Source organism: Hyperolius riggenbachi, chromosome 7 (assembly GCF_040937935.1).
Source record: "Hyperolius riggenbachi isolate aHypRig1 chromosome 7, aHypRig1.pri, whole genome shotgun sequence".
Classification (NCBI taxonomy): Eukaryota; Metazoa; Chordata; class Amphibia; order Anura; family Hyperoliidae; genus Hyperolius; species Hyperolius riggenbachi.
In genome coordinates, this window is record NC_090652.1 from 186,739,252 (window position 1) to 186,758,885 (window position 19,634).

A 19,634-nucleotide genomic window follows, 5' to 3' on the forward strand; every position below is an offset into this window, starting at 1 on the left:
TTTTCAGGGGGGAGGGTGGAAGGGGTTCAGGTCTGGTTACCTATGAATTTCTGGGGGGAGGGTGGAAGGGGTTCAGGTCTGGTTACCTATGATTTACTGGGGGGAGGGTGGAAGGGGTTCAGGTCTGGTTACCTATGAATTTCTGGGGGGAGAGTGGAAGGGGTTCAGGTCTGGTTACCTATGATTTACAGGGGGGAGGGTGGAAGGGTTTCAGGTCTGGTTACCTATGAATTTCTGGGGGGAGGGTGGAAGGGGTTCAGGTCTGGTTACCTATGATTTACAGGGGGGAGGGTGGAAGGGGTTCAGGTCTGGTTACCTATGAATTTCTGGGGGGAGGGTGGAAGGGGTTCAGGTCTGGTTACCTATGATTTACAGGGGGGAGGGTGGAAGGGTTTCAGGTCTGGTTACCTATGAATTTCTGGGGGGAGGGTGGAAGGGGTTCAGGTCTGGTTACCTATGAATTTCTGGGGGGAGGGTGGTAGGGGTTCAGGTCTGGTTACCTATGAATTTCTGGGGGGAGGGTGGAAGGGGTTCAGGTCTGGTTACCTATGATTTACAGGGGGGAGGGTGGAAGGGGTTCAGGTCTGGTTACCTATGAATTTCTGGGGGGAGGGTGGTAGGGGTTCAGGTCTGGTTACCTATGAATTTCTGGGGGGAGGGTGGAAGGGGTTCAGGTCTGGTTACCTATGATTTACAGGGGGTAGGGTGGAAGGGGTTCAGGTCTGGTTACCTATGAATTTCTGGGGGGAGGGTGGAAGGGGTTCAGGTCTGGTTACCTATGATTTACTGGGGGGAGGGTGGAAGGGGTTCAGGTCTGGTTACCTATGAATTTCTGGGGGGAGGGTGGAAGGGGTTCAGGTCTGGTTACCTATGATTTACAGGGGGGAGGGTGGAAGGGTTTCAGGTCTGGTTACCTATGAATTTCTGGGGGGAGGGTGGAAGGGGTTCAGGTCTGGTTACCTATGATTTACAGGGGGGAGGGTGGAAGGGGTTCAGGTCTGGTTACCTATGAATTTCTGGGGGGAGGGTGGAAGGGGTTCAGGTCTGGTTACCTATCATTTACAGGGGGGAGGGTGGAAGGGTTTCAGGTCTGGTTACCTATGAATTTCTGGGGGGAGGGTGGAAGGGGTTCAGGTCTGGTTACCTATGAATTTCTGGGGGGAGGGTGGTAGGGGTTCAGGTCTGGTTACCTATGAATTTCTGGGGGGAGGGTGGAAGGGGTTCAGGTCTGGTTACCTATGATTTACAGGGGGGAGGGTGGAAGGGGTTCAGGTCTGGTTACCTATGAATTTCTGGGGGGAGGGTGGTAGGGGTTCAGGTCTGGTTACCTATGAATTTCTGGGGGGAGGGTGGAAGGGGTTCAGGTCTGGTTACCTATGATTTACAGGGGGTAGGGTGGAAGGGGTTCAGGTCTGGTTACCTATGAATTTCTGGGGGGAGGGTGGAAGGGGTTCAGGTCTGGTTACCTATGAATTTCTGGGGGGAGGGTGGAAGGGGTTCAGGTCTGGTTACCTATGAATTTCTGGGGGGAGGGTGGTAGGGGTTCAGGTCTGGTTACCTATGAATTTCTGGGGGGAGGGTGGTAGGGGTTCAGGTCTGGTTACCTATGAATTTCTGGGGGGAGGGTGGAAGGGGTTCAGGTCTGGTTACCTATGATTTACAGGGGGGAGGGTGGAAGGGGTTCAGGTCTGGTTACCTATGAATTTCTGGGGGGAGGGTGGTAGGGGTTCAGGTCTGGTTACCTATGAATTTCTGGGGGGAGGGTGGAAGGGGTTCAGGTCTGGTTACCTATGATTTACAGGGGGTAGGGTGGAAGGGGTTCAGGTCTGGTTACCTATGAATTTCTGGGGGGAGGGTGGAAGGGGTTCAGGTCTGGTTACCTATGAATTTCTGGGGGGAGGGTGGAAGGGGTTCAGGTCTGGTTACCTATGAATTTCTGGGGGGAGGGTGGTAGGGGTTCAGGTCTGGTTACCTATGAATTTCTGGGGGGAGGGTGGAAGGGGTTCAGGTCTGGTTACCTATGAATTTCTGGGGGGAAGGGGAGAGGTCTGGCTACCTATGAACTACTGGGGGGAGCAATAAATTATTGCTGCATATATTGTTCATACATGTTTTTTTTTTTAATTTTTTTTACACTGGTGCTTTGTCTCGGACATTGTTGATTTAAAAAAATGTTGGGATTGCATCACAAGCAATGTAACACCTACAACTAAGGGCCCGTTCAGATCACAAATGCGGATGGCCATGCGTGCGGAACAAAACGCGTACGAACGCACGCCATACGTGTTTGTGTGCGTTGCGTGGCTGATCCCATCACTGAAAAGCAAATGGGACAGTCGCGCGTTTTTACAAAATCTGCATGCAGCATGCGTTCCCGGACCGCACAGGTCCGGAACGCATGCAGTGTGAACATCAGACAGTGAACTCTATGCACTGTATGATGTCGTGCGTGTCGGCCTCCCGCACGTGTTTCCAAAACGCGGCTGGAAACGCGTGCAATCTGAACGGGCCCTAAATAAGCGATAACATATGTTTCAGAAATGCATTGTTCTAACAATGTCACTGCATTTCTGTTGCAATTATTTAGTCCACTCCAACGCATTGTGTCAGTATGAGAGATAATATAACCAAAAAACAGAAACGTATACTGTTTTAAATCAAAAAAAATATTTATTTTTTTGTTTTGCAAGGTGCAAATTTTTTTTTTCTTTTCAAAAAATAAAAACATTTTTTAAGGTAAATAGCTGTTTGCAGCTACATGTGCTGTGTATATAAACATTATATAACAAAAAACAACAGTTTGCTTTCTTAAAACAGAAATAATTTGCGATGATTCAGGTTGGAGTGAGCTTGAGATGTCTCCCAGTGCATCACTGCTGAATATATGCAAATTATCCATTGTCACCCTTAGGAGATAAACACACCTCTAGAACCGCTGGAATGCAATGATGTGTCAGCATGTTAATTTGTACAGAGCCAGAATAATCCAACATGCATACATACTGTTTCAGATTGTTTGATCCTCAGTGCATGGCATGGATTAATTTGGCTCTATGGAGTAGGGTATGGTAGGTAGGAGCTGCAGTATAGATTAGGTAGGTAGGTGCAGCAGTACAGCTACCATAGGTAGGTGCTGCAGTATACAGTGGTGTGAAAAACTATTTGCCCCCTTCCTGATTTCTTATTATTTTGCATGTTTGTCACACTTAAATGGTTCTGCTCATCAAAAACCGTTAACTATTAGGTCAGTGTTCATGAGTCCACCATAAGAAAGACTGGGCAAAAATGGCCTGCATGGCAGATATCCAAGGAGCAAACCACTTTTAAGCAAAAAGAACATTAGGGCTCGTCTCAATTTTGCTAAAAAAACATCTCAATGATTGTCAAGACTTTTGGGAAAATACCTTGTGGACCGACGAGACAAAAGTTGAACTTTTTGGAAGCTGGGTGTCCCTTTACATCTGGCGTAGAAGTAACACAGCATTTCAGTAAAATAACATCATACCAACAGTGAAATATGGTGGTAGTAGTGTGATGGTCTGGGGTTGTTTTGCTGCTTCAGGACCTGGAAGGCTTGCTGTTCTAGATGGAACCATGAATTCTACTGTCTACCAAAAAATCATGAAGGAGAATGTCCGGCCATCTGTTTGTCAACTCAAGCTGAAGCGATCTTGGGTGCTGCAGCAGGACAATGACCCAAAACACACCATCAAATCCACCTCTGAATGGCTGAAGAAAAACATAATGAAGACTTTGGAGTTGCCTAGTCAAAGTCCTGACCTGAATCCTATTGAGATGTTGTGGCATGACCCTAAAAAGGCGGTTCATGCTAGTAAACCCTCAAATAAAGCTGAATTACAACAATTCTGCAAAGATGAGTGGGCCAAAATTCCTCCAGAGCGCTGTAAAAGACTCGTTGCAAGTTATCGCAAACGCTTGATTGCAGTTATTGCTGCTAAGGGTGGCACAACCAGCTATTAGGTTCAGGGGGCAATTTCTTTTTCACACAGGGCCATGTAGGTTTTGAGTTTTTTTTCTCAATAAATCATAAAAACCATCATTTTAAACTGCATTTTGTGTTCAATTATGTTATCTTTGACTAATAGTTAACGGTTTTCAATTAGCAGAAACATTTAAGTGTGACAAACATGCAAAAGAATAAGAAATCAGGAAGGGGGCAAATAGTTTTTCACACTACTGTAGATTAGGTAGGTAGGTTCTGCAGTAAAGATTAGGTAGGTAGGTGCTGCAGTATAGATTAGGCAGGTAGGTAGGTAGTTGCTGCAGTACAGCTACCGTAGGTAGGTGCTGCAGTATAGATAAGGTAGATAGGTAGGTGCTGCAGTATAGATTAGGTAGATAGGTAGGTGCTGCAGTATAGATTAGGTAGGTAGGTAGGCACTGCAGTATAGATTAGGTAGGTAGGTTGGTAGGTGCTGCAGTATAGATTAGGCAGGTAGGTAGGTAGTTGCTGCAGTACAGCTACCGTAGGTACAAATTAACCAGCAAGCTCATGGTGAACCACAACTCATTAGAGTGTGTCAGGGGCTACAATGGTCCAACAAAAATACCCCCCCCCCACCCCCACAAAAAAAACCACAAAAAAAATAATAGTTAGGCATCACGCCTGCCCCCGGTGCCCATTAAATTGGCAATAAGCTCGTCCTGCTTGGCCGATTTTTCGCGCAGCTCCAGGACCTGCTGCTTCAGGATACGGAAGTCCCGGACCGGCACTCCTCTCTGATGCCGCCTCACCGTTGCCTTCAGCCTCCTATGGTCCCTCCTCAATTTTAGGTGAGTAGACAGTGGAACTGTGGAAAGAATAGGGAAAATCGGTTACCCTGATTGTAAAATGTATAATCATTGTATCAAGGAAAAAAAAAATTAATGTAAAGCTTATACAACAACATTTAGGGCCCTGTTCCACCATAGAAGTGATGCGAAGGCGGCCACCTCGCCGCATCAGTTCCGCATCTCCCAATGCAGAAGTGATTAGAGGAGATGGGACGCAGATGCAGCCCTGCGAGAATATGAAGCATGCTGCAGATTATTGGATCAGTGTACACCGCTCCGCATAACCTGAACGCAATACAAACTATACCACTGCCGTGCAATGGTTTCAGGACACCCGTGGTGTGCCGCATCGTAACGCATGTAATGGAAATGTACCTCGACGAAGTCTCTACAGTGTAAAGCTTGCAGGCTTCTATTCGTTTAAGTTAGCCAATAAATGGTATCATCCTGATCAGGGGTGTAGTCCTTGAAAAAGAGGGGAGTGGACTCACCCTAAAAATCTCTGCGCCGCGCCAAAAAATGGGTTTGGTTAAGCATAGCGTGGGCATGGTCATGGGTGGGGCCAAATATACATGTCCTTAGCAGTGGTATAAAAGGTCTGCCAGGAGAAGTTTGAGCTCTGTCGTAGTGTATCCCCAAAAAGTAGATGTAGTCTGACAGCATTTCACCAAAAATACACATAATCTGGCAGAGGTTCCTCCAAAATACAGATACTATGGCAGTGGTTACCCCAAAATAGACAATCTGGCAGCAGCAGTTCCCCCAACATACACATAATCTGGAAGCAGTTCACCAAAATACGCAAAACCTGTCAGTGGATCACCCAAAATACACGTAACACCCAAAATACATGTAATCTGTCAGCAGTGGTTCACGAACATACAAAATCTGGCAGAGGTTCCCCAAAATACACGTAATCTGCAGGCCCGGCCCTAGACTTTTTGCCGCCTGAGGCAATTTTCAAAGAAATCGCCGCCGCCCTCCCCCCCCCCCCCCCAAGCCGTTGTTGTTGGGGGCCGCCCGAGCTGGAGGGGATAGCGGGCAGGAAGGGGGTATTGGGCCTAGCGGCGGGGAGGGGGGTCGGACCCCCCCCCTCCCTCGCCTGGGTCCCCCGTCCTCCGCTCCCCTCTAGCTTTAAAAAGGTCCGTGCTGTGGCTGCAGCTATTCGTAAGAGGCAACGGGCGGGAATTACTCACCTCTTCCTCGTTCCAGGCCAGCGTGCGCTCCACTGACGTCACTTCCTGCGGCGTAGCAGGAAGCGACGTCAGTGGAGCGCACGCTGGCCTGGAACGAGAAAGAGGTGAGTAATCCCCGCCCGTTGCCTCTTACGAAGAGCTGCAGCCACAGCACGGACCTTTTTAAAGCTGGAGGGGAGCGGAGGACGGGGGACCCAGGCGAGGGAGGGGGGGGTCCGACCCCCCTCCCCGCCGCTAGGCCCAATACCCCCTTCCTGCCCGCTATCCCCTCCAGCTCGGGCGGCCCCCCACACACATGGACGGGTGGGTGCCGCCCCCCCAGAAGTGCCGCCTGAGGCAAAAGTTTCACCCCGCCTCATGGGCGGGCCGGCCCTGGTAATCTGGCATCATCGGTTCCCCATAAATACAGAGCTGACAGCAGTTCCCCCAAAATAGGTACCCCCAGTATAGCTAGCCAGGTTTATAGGTGTCCCCAGTATAAGTAGTCATGTGTATAGTTGTCCCCAGAATAGGTGGCCAGATGTAGAGATGTAACCAGAATAGGTAGCCAGGTGTATAGATGTCCTCAGAATAGGTGGCCAGGTGTATAGATATTCCCAGAATAGGTGGCCAGGTGTATAGATATTCCCAGAATAGGTGGCCAGGTGTATAGATGTCCCCAGAACAGGTAGCCAGGTCTATAGGTGTCCACAGTATAGCCAGGTGTATAGGTGTCCACAGTATATGTAGCCAGTTGTATAGTGGCCCCAGTATAGCCAGGTATGTAGTTGTCCCCAGTATATGTAGCCAGGTGTATAGTGGCCCCAGTATATGTAGCCAGGTGTATAGTGGCCCCAGCATATGTAGCCAGGTGTATAGTGGCCCCAGTATATGTAGCCAGGTGTATAGTGGCCCCAGTATATGTAGGCAGGTGTATAGTGGCCCCAGTATATGTAGCCAGGTGTATAGTGGCCCCAGCATATGTAGCCAGGTGTCCCCACAGCTGGAGGGAAGCAGCGCAGTGGAGAGGAGCATTGGGCAGAGCAGCGGGGAAGGGCGGACGTTTCCCCCCCCCCCCCTTCCCTCACCTTGGGCTACTATTTCTGGCTCTCCCCTCCAGAACGATTGCGGTGGTGGCTGGTAGTGGCAGCGGGCATCAGTGGGCGGGACTTACCTCCTCCTCATTCCGGCGAGTTGAAGCTGTGTCGCTGCTCTGGTCTTGACTAGACCAGACTAGCTGCACGCACAACGTCAACTCTCCGGAACAGGAGGAGGTAAATCCCGCACACTGAGGCCCGCTGCCACTAACAGCCAAGGTGAGGGAAGGGGGTGGGAAACGTCCGCCCTTCCCCACTGCTCTGCCCAATGCTCCTCTTCACTGCGCTGCTCCCCTCCAGGGTGCAAGGATGGACGACGTCCAGTCTCCAATAAAAGTAAGTGGACGTCGTCCATCCGCGTTCACGCAGGACTCGACACCTGATCCTGATCCAAAACCTCTTAATTATAGACTGAAAGATTTTTACCTGTCTGGAGGCATCCGGCAGATCGCCTGGCCACTCGCTGGCTGTGAAAGGAGGGGCCTGGGGAGGAAGACCGGGAGGTGCTGGGTCCTGGGGCATCTCCTTCCTGCAGGTCCTGGGGCTGCGCAGACGGGGGGGGTCCTCCTGTCCTGTCGGCGGGCTGGGCGTTGCTGTGCAGGTGGTGCCGGTGGACGAGAAGCAGATCCAGCTGTAATAAACAATAATAAATAATATAATGAGAACAAAATATGTCATGAAATTGGTAAAAAGTATTACGTTTTTACTGAAAGTAATTTTTTTTTCTTTAAAGTTATATTCTAATACCTTTTATTTCTTTATTGGACATGAAAGAATATTACTCTTAAATATAGTAAAATATAAATAGGATAGGCTATAAAGAACGCTCTTGAACGTAGACTGGGCCCTGGGGCAATGGTTCATCTTTATTAGGAATAAAACCCTACACACACAGCAAATATATCAAAGGAGTGGCTTTGAGCCAAGTCTGCGTATGCTCTTGAGAGGCCAAGCATGAACATAGGCATCAATCAAATTTAATAACTCTGGAGAGATCTTAAAATGGCTGTGCACCAGAGCCGGATCATCCACAAGGCAAACCTTGGCAGTTGCCAAGGGCATGGAGAGTACCCGGTGATCATCAGTGGTTATCAAAAACTAACACTCAGCAAATACTGCACAAATATCATCACTATGCCCACACAGGAGCACAAAAAATAGTTTAGGTAACCCATTTTGGAATAAATCCGTCCAAAAAAAAAAGAAAAAAAAAAAAAAGGTGGAAAAAGTGATGAGCTGTGAATATTGAACGGATACTTTTACTGTATATACTACACAACTCTATTATAATATTCACTGCACATGGTATTTTTATAGGATAATTAGATACAGTATAAAGACCCCAAGATACACATACATAAACTAGTAGTTTGCTGACTTACATGACAGGGCTTCCTGGATGCTCTTGACGAGCTCTTTGTCCCTCCTCTTCAGGTCGCTCCAAATCATCTGGACCTGCTTCACCTTCAAGTTCCTGTTGAAGTCATTCCTCAACAGGAACTGGACCTTCCGGACCACCCGCTTCTTGGCCTCGCCCACCGACAGGTCATATCGGCCTTTAGTAAATTCCTGCAAAACAATTTTACAGTATTCATGACCATTGTATGGATTAATTATTTATTAATTAGGATTAACTTTACTTTAATCATGTTTCAACATTATAAAAATTATATGACAGTGTCAAAACATTTTTGGAAACAAGTTCAACCAACTATGACTGCGGGCAGATACTTATGGAATAATGATGACTACAAGAAGATATAAGTGACCACCTATAACTTCTGACAGATATTGCTTGCCATCTATAATTACATAAAGTGAAAGATGTTGTGGCCCAACTATGGCTAGTGCCAGATATTGGGAGCCACCTATGATGACTATCACAGATATTGTTAGCCAGCTATGAATACTTCTGACTGATATTTTGAGACACTGGAATCAACATATGACTGCCTATGAAAACCATCTGCTCCCCAAATCTATCCTCCCCTATAAGCACCCAATGGTCACCTATCAATCACCTGTCAATCACCCATCAATAACCCCCTGTACACACCTCTCACTGCCACCCATCAGATCAGAACCTAAACTGGCCCCTGCGGGCACCCAAACACCCGCCTACACCCTCAGATTGCCCTCAGACCCACCGTCAGATCACCACCAAAGTGCATTGTTTACATCTGTTCTCCCCTCTAAATCACCCACTGATCACCCATCAATCACCCCCTGTCACCACCTGTCACTGCTACCTATCAGATCAGACCATAATGTGCCCCTTGGGCAGCCAATTACCCGCCCACATACTCAGCCCCACCCCCCTTGTATACATCTAGTCTCCCCTGTAAATCACCTGTCAATCACCCGTCAATCATCCCCTGTCACCACCTTTCACTGCCACCCATCCATTTTTCTAGACTACTAGTTTCTAGACTACTCCTCTTGCTTTAGGGCCCCTAAAATGCCAGGGCAGTATAGAAACCCCACAAATGACCCCATTTTAGAAAGAATACACCCCAAGGTATTCTGTTAGGAGTATGGTGAGCTCATAGAAGATTTTATTTTTTGTCACGTTAGCGGAAAATGACACTTTGGGGGGGGAAAATATATATATTTCCGCTAACTTGTGACAAAAAATAAAATCTTCTATGAACTCACCATATTCCTAACAGAATACCTTGGGGTGTATTCTTTCTAAAATGGGGTCATTTGTGGGGTTTCTATACCGCCCTGGCATTTTAGGGGCCCTAAAGCATGAGGAGTAGTCTAGAAACTAAATTCATGAAAATGATCTTTGAAATCCTAAAGGTACTCAAAGGACGTTGGGCCCCTTAGCGCACCTAGGCTAGAAAAAAGTGTTACACATGTGGTATCGCCGTACTCAGGAGAAGTAGTATAATGTGTTTTGGAGTGTATTTTTACACATGCCCATGCTGGGTGGGAGAAATCTCTATGTAAATGGACAATTATGTGTAAAAAAAAAAAAAAACAACTAAAAAATCTCATTTAGAAAGATATTTAACCCACCCAGCATGGGTATGTTTAAAAATAAACCCCAAAACACATTATTCTACTTCTCCTGAGTACGGTCGGCAATACCACATGTGTGACCCCTTTTTGCAGCCTAGGTGCGCTAAGGGGCCCAACGTCCTATGAGCACCTTTAGGCTTTACAGGGGTGCTTACAATTTAGCACCCCCCAAAATGCCAGGACAGTAAACACACCCCACAAATGACCCCATTTTGGAAAGTAGACACCCCAAGGTATTCAGAGAGGGGCATGGTGAGTCCGTGGCAGATTTTTTTATTTTTTTTTAACAAGTTAGCAGAAATGGAAACTTTTTTTTTGTTTTATTTTTGTTTCAAAGTGTCAATTTCCGCTAACTTGTGACAAAAAAAATTCTATGAACTTACCATGCCTCTTAGGGCCCGTTCACACTGCACGCGTTTCCAGCCGCGTTTTGGAATGGAGGCCGACACGCATGACATCAGACAGTGCATAGAGTGCACTGTCTGATGTTCACACTGCATGCGTTCCGGACCTGTGCGGTCCGGGAACGCATGCTGCATGCAGATTTTGACAAAACGCGTGGCTGTCCCATTCACTTTTCAGTGATGGGATCAGCCACGCAACGCACACAAACGCGGATGGCCATGCGTTCGTACGCGTTGTGGTCCACACGCGTTCCGCACGCATGCCCATCCGCATTTGTGATCTGAACGGGCCCTAGTGAATACTTTGGGATGTCTTCTTTCCACAATAGGGTCATTTGGGGGTATTTAATCATGGAATTTTGGCACCTCATAAAACCTGACAGGTGCTCCGTAAAGTCAGCGATGCTTCAAAATGGGAAAATACAATTTTGGCAACATACTTTGTAAACGCTATAACTATTACCCAAACCAGTAAATATACACTTATTGTTGTTTTTTTTTATCAAAGACATGTAGCATAATAAATCTGGACAAAAATGTATATTGAAATTTTATTTTATTTGAAAAATGTCAGCACAGAAAGTTAAAAAATTCATTCTTTTGACAAAATTAAAGAGGAACTGTAACGACAAAACGGCCCCTGGGGGGTACTCACCTCGGGTGGGGGAAGCCTCAGGATCCTAATGAGGCTTCCCACGCCGTCCTGCGTCCCTCGGGGGTCTCGCTGTAGCCCTCCGTACAGCGGTGACGGAATATTTACCTTCCTGGCTCCTGCGCAGGCGCTCTGACGGCTGTCGGCTACGAACTACGCGGAAATACCCGATCGCCGTCGGATCTGCTCTACTGCGCAGGCGCAAGTTTCCTGCGCCTGTGCAGTAGAGCGGACCCGAATGAGATCGGGTATTTCCGTGTAGTTCGGGCCGGAAAGCCGCCACAGCGCCCCCGCTGGAGCCAGCAAAGGTAAATATTGAACTGACAGTCGGCACAGTCGCCGGCTGTTCGGAGGGCTGCGGCGAGACCCCCGTGGGACAGAGGACGGCGTGGGAAGCCTCATTAGGATCCGGAGGCTTCCCCCACCCGAGGTGAGTACCCCCCAGGGGATGTTTTTCATGTTACAGAGTCTCTTTAATGTCTTTTTTGATGAATATAATAAAAATTAAAAATCACAGCAGAAATCAAATTGCACCAAAAGAAAGCTGTATTAGTGACAAGAAAAGGAGGTAAAATTCATTTAGATGGTAGGTTGTATGACCGAGCAATAAACCGTGAAAGCTGCAGTGGTCTGAATGGAAAAAAAGGGTCTGGTCCTTAAGGGGTATAAAGACTGTGGTCCTCAAGGGGTTAAGCCGGAAAAAAAAAAGTTTTACTAACCTGGGGCTTCCCTCAGCCCCCTACAGCTGATCGGTGCCCTCGCCGTGTCCCTCCGATCCTCCCGTCCCCGCCGGCGTTTACTTCCGGTTTCGCCGTCACCGTCCGTCAGGCTGGGAACGCAAGTGATTCTTCGCGTTCCCAGCCACAATATTGCCCCCTATGCTATTGCATTTTTGGTCCAGAAAAAAAAAAACACAACCCAATCAGAACACTAATCACTAATCGCAAAATGCTGTAGACGCTAGGAACTCCCATACAAAAAATGCAAACCGCGCAAAAAGAGGTAAACACAAACCGCTAAAGAACCGCTTGAAAACTGCTAAAAAAAAAATTGCTACCATTTAGCAAAATACAGTGTGAATGTGTCTCTACTAATAAGGGGACTCCGAGCACACAGCCGCGACACTCAGACGAGTGTCGGCCCGACACTTGCTGGTATAGGAAGAGGCACGTCATTATGACGGCCGATACGCGTCATGACGGCGGCCGGCGTGACAGTCCTGCGCATGCGCAGTAAACCCGCATATGCGCAGGACTGTCACGCCGACCACCGTCATGACGCGTAGCTCGGAGTGCCTTTAACAGTAGTGGTACAAGCAAAGTTACAGTGACAAATAAAATAAAAAACTCTCACAAACACCTGATACATTTTTTAATGTCAAATATCAATAAATGCACAGAAACAGTACCAAACATATATGCATTTTGTTCAATAGATCACTTACCTCAATCACCATCCTTTTCAATTCAGGACAATTTTTTGGAGGCATTCTGGCTGGCTGGCTGGCTGTGGAGTCCTGCAGAGGAAGTCTGTGACTCTGTGTCTCTCTCCAGGTCTCTTCCACGCGTATGGCCTTTTTTTTTGAACTTCCTGTTGTTCTGTACGCATTAGCCAATCACAGGCTTTGAGGCTGAGCGTGCCCGGAATGCGTGCCAACGCGTACGTTTTGACGCATGTACGCAATAGCTGTCACTCGGAAGACGCCGCCTACTGCGTACATATCAGCGTTGCATGCGTCAAAACGTACGCGTAGTAGGCGGCGCCCTAGTGAGTGACAGCTATTGCGTACATATGCTAAGCATGCGTCAAAACGTACGCGTGAATGTTACGGCAGCAAGCGTAATACCGTAACGTAAGCAACTGTATTACGGTATCCTTACGCGTAACTGCGCAACAACAAGGCGTAATTACGGGTCTGCTCCGTAGGTACTTTCTTACGCCGTAACCGTAATTGCGTAACGCGTAATAGCGTAAAATTACGCGTAACGACCCGTAAGCGTAGATTCTTTCATTACGACCAGCACTGGTTTTAACTATTCCTTGTTGCCCTGGCTTTATGTTTAGGTTTGTTGTCCTGCTGGAAGGTGAACCTCCACCCCAGTCTCAAGTCTTTTGCAGACTCCAAGAGGTTTTCTTCCAAGATTGCCCTGTATTTGGCTCCATCCATCTTCCCATCAACTCTGACAAGCTTCCCTGTCCCTGCTGAAAGGAAGCACCCCCAGAGCATGATGCTGCCACCACTATAGTTGACAGTGGGGATGGTGTGTTCTGAGTGATGTGCAGTGTTAGTTTTCCGCCACACATAGCATTTTGCATTTTGGCCAAAAAGTTCCATTTTGGTCTCATCTGACCAGAGCACCTTCTTCCAAGTTTGCTGTGTCCCCCACATGGCTTGTGGCAAACTGCAAACGGGACTTCTTATGCTTTCTGTTAACAATGGCTTTCTTCTTGACACTCTTCCATAAAGGCCTACTTTGTGCAGTGCACAACTAATAGTTGTCCTATGGACAGATTCCCCCACCTGAGCTGTAGATCTCTGCAGCTCGTCCAGAGTCACCATGGGCCTCTTGACTGCATTTCTGATCAGCGCTCTCCTTGTTCGGCCTGTGAGTTTAGGTGGATGGCCTTGTCTTGGTAGGTTTACAGTTTTGCCATACTTCTTCCATTTCTGAATGATCGCTTGAACAGTGCTCCGTGGGATGTTCAAGGCTTTGGAAATCTTTTTGTAGCCTAAGCCAGCTTTAAATTTCTCAACAACTTTATCCCTGGCCTGTCTGGTGTGTTCTTTGGACTTCATGGTGTTGTTGCTTCCAAGATTCTCTTAGACAACCTCTGAGGCCATCACAGAGCAGCTGTATTTGTACTGACATTAGATTACACACAGGTGCACTCTATTTAGTCATTAGCACTCATCAGGCAATGTCTATGGGCAACTGGCTGCACTCAGGGGCTGAATAATTACGCATACCCCACTTTGCAGTTATTGATTTGTAAAAAATGTTTGGAATCATGTATGATTTTCATTCCACTTTGTATTAGTCTTTCACATGGAATTCCAATAAAATTGATTCATGTTTGTGGCAGCAATGTGACAAAATGTGGAAAACTTGATCCGGATTAATAATAAGATCCAATTTAACAGGAGTCTCTGGTCTTGTTCTCATGTTGCTCTTGAAATATACATTATGTTATTTATTTCTATCTTGTGGCCCTATATGAGCTGTCATTATTATATGCCTATGTGTAATAAGTACTTTGTGATACTTTCAATTTAATTATGGCTACCCAGACTGTAACCCACCCATGTTAATTTTCTTTTGTTTTTTCTTGTTATGTTTGTGTTATGCTCCTTTTTGAGAGTTGTTTTTTTGTGTTTAAAAAAAACTAGCATCCCAGGCAAAGAAATCCAAGTTCCTAGCTATTCAAAACATCAAGCAAAAATCCTTTACTCAGATAAATGCCCAAAGGTCTTCTTTATACTTTAAGAAACAAATTTCAGATCTTAAAGGGCACCTAAACTGAGAAAGATATGGATTTTTCCTTTAAAAATAATACATGTTGCCTGACTCTCCTGCTGATCATGTGTCTCTAATACATTTGGCTACAGCCCCTCAACAAGCATGCAGATCAGGTGCTTTAAAGTCAGACTGGATTAGCTGAATGCTTGTTTCAGGTGTGTGATTCAGACACTACTGCAGCCAAAGAGATCAGCAGGGCTGCCAAGCAACTGGTATTGTTTAAAAGGAAACATCCATAACCCTTTCAGTTAAGGTTCCCTTAAAGCTACAACTAGATATATTGTTTTCCTCGCACACAGAGAAAGCTCTTAGATGGACGAAAGAATGATCATTTTGCCAATTAAACAAACATAACACCTGCCTTGCTCGGAAACTACGTCTCCAGCAGAATCTTAATAGAATTACACAGATTAGAGACCAGTCTGGTAAAGTTACCTCCAACTGGACACTATATCTCATGCTTTGCATGTGTACTATCAAAAGCTATATGCAGAGTCCAATAATACCACTGCTCACCCTTCTTTTTTTTTAACATTAAAGAAGGTTTTATTTTAAGTCATGAATACAGAAATTGTGTATCGGAGTGTTACAGACATCATCAATTAAACAGCATTTATCAAATGAAAAAGCAGATAAGAACATAGACAGCATCAACATAAATTTAAGTTAGTCTCTCTGAGTAGTGTACAGAGTTTTTCCGATGATATAAAGACAAAGCAGCAGACATCAAGATATCCGGTCCCAAACAGAAAAAGGGACCACTTATAAGTTGAGAAAATAGTCATATTAGTCTGCACTGATCAATTTCTTAATCAAGCTATACTTCCACTTCCTTTCCTCTCTTCAGCTGCTAATTATGCCCTTAGCATTCCTTTCTCTGAGCAGGAAGTGCTGAAGGCCATTAAAAAGCTAAAAAGGGGAAGGCACCAGGCTCTGATGGCTTTAGTGCTCCCTATTACAAAAAAATATGCTGATGAACTGGTGCAGCCCCTTACTTAATTTTTTAACTCCCTTCTGAATGGCCAGAGGCTGCCTCCTGGATTTCTCCAAGCCACTACTACGCTCATTCCCAAACTAGGCAGGGATCCTCTTCTGACTAAAATTATCACCTTATTCCCTTCCTAATCCTGGACTATAGGTTACTAACCTCACTATTAGCTAAAAGACTAAATTAAAACTTACCCTCCCTGGTCCATAAAGATCAGGTGGGATTTATTCCGACCCAACAGGCCTTCGATAATGTAAGGAAAATCCTTGGTATTTTGCATCATGTCCACTCACAAAATACTTACAGCCCTTATAGCCTTGGACATGGAGAGGGCTTTCAATACCAAACCAAATCAAAGATAGCTTTATTGGCATGACCAAGATTCATACAGGTATTGCCAAAGCAAGGGGAAAAGGGGGACATGGAAGGGGGTGGGGTATGGGGACAATGGCTAAGCAGTCTGTGGACATTTTTAGGTGAACAGTTCCGTTATGCTCCTCTCAGTCTGTGGCATGCTATGACATAGTGCGCAGCGATTGTCACTGTGGATTCCTCTTCTCCCACTAAGATATGTTTTCTCTCATCTTCTAATGTAAGAAAGTCTGGGAATAGTTCCAACAATTTCTTAAAGTAAGTGTCCCTGGTTTCAGTATATTTGGGGCAGTGCAGCAGGAAGTGGCTTTCATCTTCAAGGGTTTTCTGCTCACAGTGTTGGCATAGTCTCTCCTCCCTTGGTTTGTACGTCTGTCTGTGTTTCCTAGACTCTATTTCAAGGTTGTGAGCACTCAATCTGTAGACACTCAGGATTTTCCTCTCGAGAGTTTTGGAGCTTTTCCAGGTATGGGGCCATTTTATATTCTCTTTGTAGAGACTGGTATATGGTCAGCTTTTGTGACTGTTTTATTTCACTCCGACATTTTTCCACATAATCCTCTTTGCTCTTGGCTTTGGTGTGTTTTAGCTGACTCTTGTTATGACCTGTTAATCGGGGGGTTGGAGGGAGTATATAGCTGACCACTACTTTCAGTGCACATGGCTTTTCTTGGTCTTCATTGTGCAGCATGGCTTTGTAGTGGGGTGAGTCAGGGCTGCTGCACTGTAGGTGGGCCCAGAAGGACCACACTCTCTTCTGTATCTCAAGCAGTAATGGGAATCTACCTAGCTCAGCTCGGCAGGCATTATTTGAGGTACTCCGATGGACACGGAGAAGGTGTTTGCAGAACTCCAGGTGGAATATTTCTGTTGGGCTGGATTCCCATTTTGATTGGTCTGGGTAGGTGGTGGGGCCCCATACTTTACATCCATACAGTAGGATTGGGGTGATGACACTGTCAAATACTTTCAGCCAGACCTTTACTGGTGGTTTGAGGTGGTACAGTTCTGTCCTGATGGCATAGAACGTTCGGCATGCTTTGGCTTTTAGGGCCTTCATGGCTGACTTAAGGCTTCCTGATTGGTTGATTTCCAGACCAAGGTAGGTATATTTATCAGTTCTGCTGATTTCACAGTCATTGAGTATAAGGGATGGGCTCTGGGCTGACCTGTTTTTCCTCTGGGACACCATTTTTTGGTTTGGTTTTCTTTAGATTAATGGGGAGTGCCCAAGTTGTGCTAAATTTCTACAGGATTTTCAGGCTGTCTTGTAGACCTTCTTCAGTTGACGACAGCAATAGGAGGTCATCTGCATACAGTAAGAACTTCACTGTTGTGTCATGTAGTGCGTGTCCTGGTGCTGGTGAGGCCTCTAGGGCAGAGGCCAATTTATTTATATATATGTTGAAAAGTGTTGGACTCAGGCTGCAGCCCTGTCTTACCCCCCGACCCTGGGGGAAGAAAGTTTTTTTTTTCCCATTCACTTTCACACTGCACTTGTTCCCAGTGTATGAGCTCTTGATGTCATCGTATGTTTTCCCTCCTATTCTGCTCTCTAGGAGCCTCAGGAACAAACCTGGGTGCCACACTGTGTCAAAAGCCTTTTTAAAGAGTCTGAAGCGAGAATAAATCTCGCTTCAGACCTCATAGATAGCAGGGGCATGTGTGCCCCTGCTAAACCGCCGCTATTGCGCCGCTAAACGGGGGTCCCTTCACCCCCAAATCCCCCTCCATGCAGCGCATCCCCTCTTCCGCATAGAGGCAAGGCTAACCGCCGCAGCCCTGCCCCACGCGCGTCTGTCAGCGCGTATCTCCGCCTCTCCCCCGCCCCTCTCAGTCTTCCTTCACTGAGAGGGGCGGGGGAGAGGCGGCGATGCGCCGCTGATAGACGCGACTGGAGGCAGGGCTGCAGCCGTTAGCCCTCCCTCCAGGAAGAAATAAATCACGACCAACTTTGCGACCAAGTCTTGCGGGGGTGGGTTTGGGGGTGAAGGGACCCCCGTTTAGCCGCGGGATAGCGGCGGTTTAGCAGGGGCACACATGCCCCTGCTAACTATAAGCTCTGAAGCGAGATTTATTCTCGCTTCAGAGTCTCTTTAAAGTCCACAAAGCAGGCAAATATTTTTCCCTTCCTTGGTCTATGTACATGGTGTTTGATAAGGGTGTGTAGGGTGCAGATGTGGTCTGTGGTGCGATAGTTCGGTACAAATCCTGTTTGACTTTTACTAAGAACATTGTGCTGTATGAGAAAGGTGAGGATTCTCTTATTCTGGATGCTGTTGAAAAGTTTTCCCAGTGTGCTGCTCACACAGATGCCTCTGTAGTTGGCTGGGTAATAGCAATTTCCACTCTTGTAAATAGGAGTTATAAGTCCTTCATTCCAGACTTCAGGAAAGTGACCAGGGTACAGGGCCAGATTGAATAGTTTCCATATTGCTGCATGGATTTGTGGGGAGCCAGATATGATCATTTCTGGTATGATTCCGTCTATGCCGCTAGCTTTTTTGCCTTGCATGAGTTTTATCTTCTCTTTTATTTCCTCCAATGTGAAAGGTGTATCGAGTGGGTTTTGAAAAACGTTAACCTTCTCCTCCATGTTCTTTAATTTGTTGATTATTTGTGCTTGTTCTGGGCTGAGTTTGTTTATAGGAATATCTCTGTATAGGTCTTTAAGTATTGTAGCCAGGCTTGGCCATTTTGGATGTGTTGGTTATTTTGTTTGGGTTTTTTACCAATTTGTTTCCAGGTCTCCCAAAAAGAGTTGTCTTGCAGAGATTCTTCAAGCCGTTGGAGTCGACTTTCATTGTGGTTTTGTTTTTCTTTTTAAGGGTCACTTTATATTGGCGTTGGATGGTATCATGTGCCGCCCTCAATTCTAAGTTATTTGGATACCTGTGGTTTTTGTTTGATATTGCACGTAAGTTGTTTCTTAATTACCTGCAATCACTGTCAAACCATTTATTTGTGTTTTTCTTTGATGGTCTCTTTTGTATGGTCCTTCTTATTTCAGCCATTTCTGCAATGGTGTGTAATATTTGGTTAAGGTCCTTTGCTGCTTGTTGCACCCCTAGTTGGTTAGGGTTATAGGAATACGTTTGATAGTCTAGAAGCAGCTGTATTACATCTGGTCTGTTGAGGGCCTCCACAGACACAGGAGAGAGCTTTTGTCCTGTCCAACCATTGAGGGAAGACATGCTTGTTTGGAGTTCCTGAGCAAGGAGGGAGCATGTATGAGCCTGGAAAGGAAAAGTCTTTCTCTGCGGATCCCTGGTCTGTGCAGGATTTTCAAGGTGTTAATGAAAGATAAGTATTCATTTGTGCTTACTTATTATTGTGAAGATTGTATGTGTATGCTTTCCTCATGGGCGTCCGCACATCTGGCAAAATAGGGCATTCGCCCTCCCCTAGCCAGCTGCGCCCCCCCCCCCCCTAGATTGCCGAACCCGGAAGTATGAGGCCACAGCCGCCAAGCTGACAGTCCAGCTGCTGCTGCTGCTGCTGCGCTGCCTTGAGTCTCTCTCTCTCCCTCTCTGACTCAGGCTGGGCTGCAGCTGGGCACCGGGTTGGCGGCTGGCTGATTATCGGCGATAGCCGATTGCGGGGGACG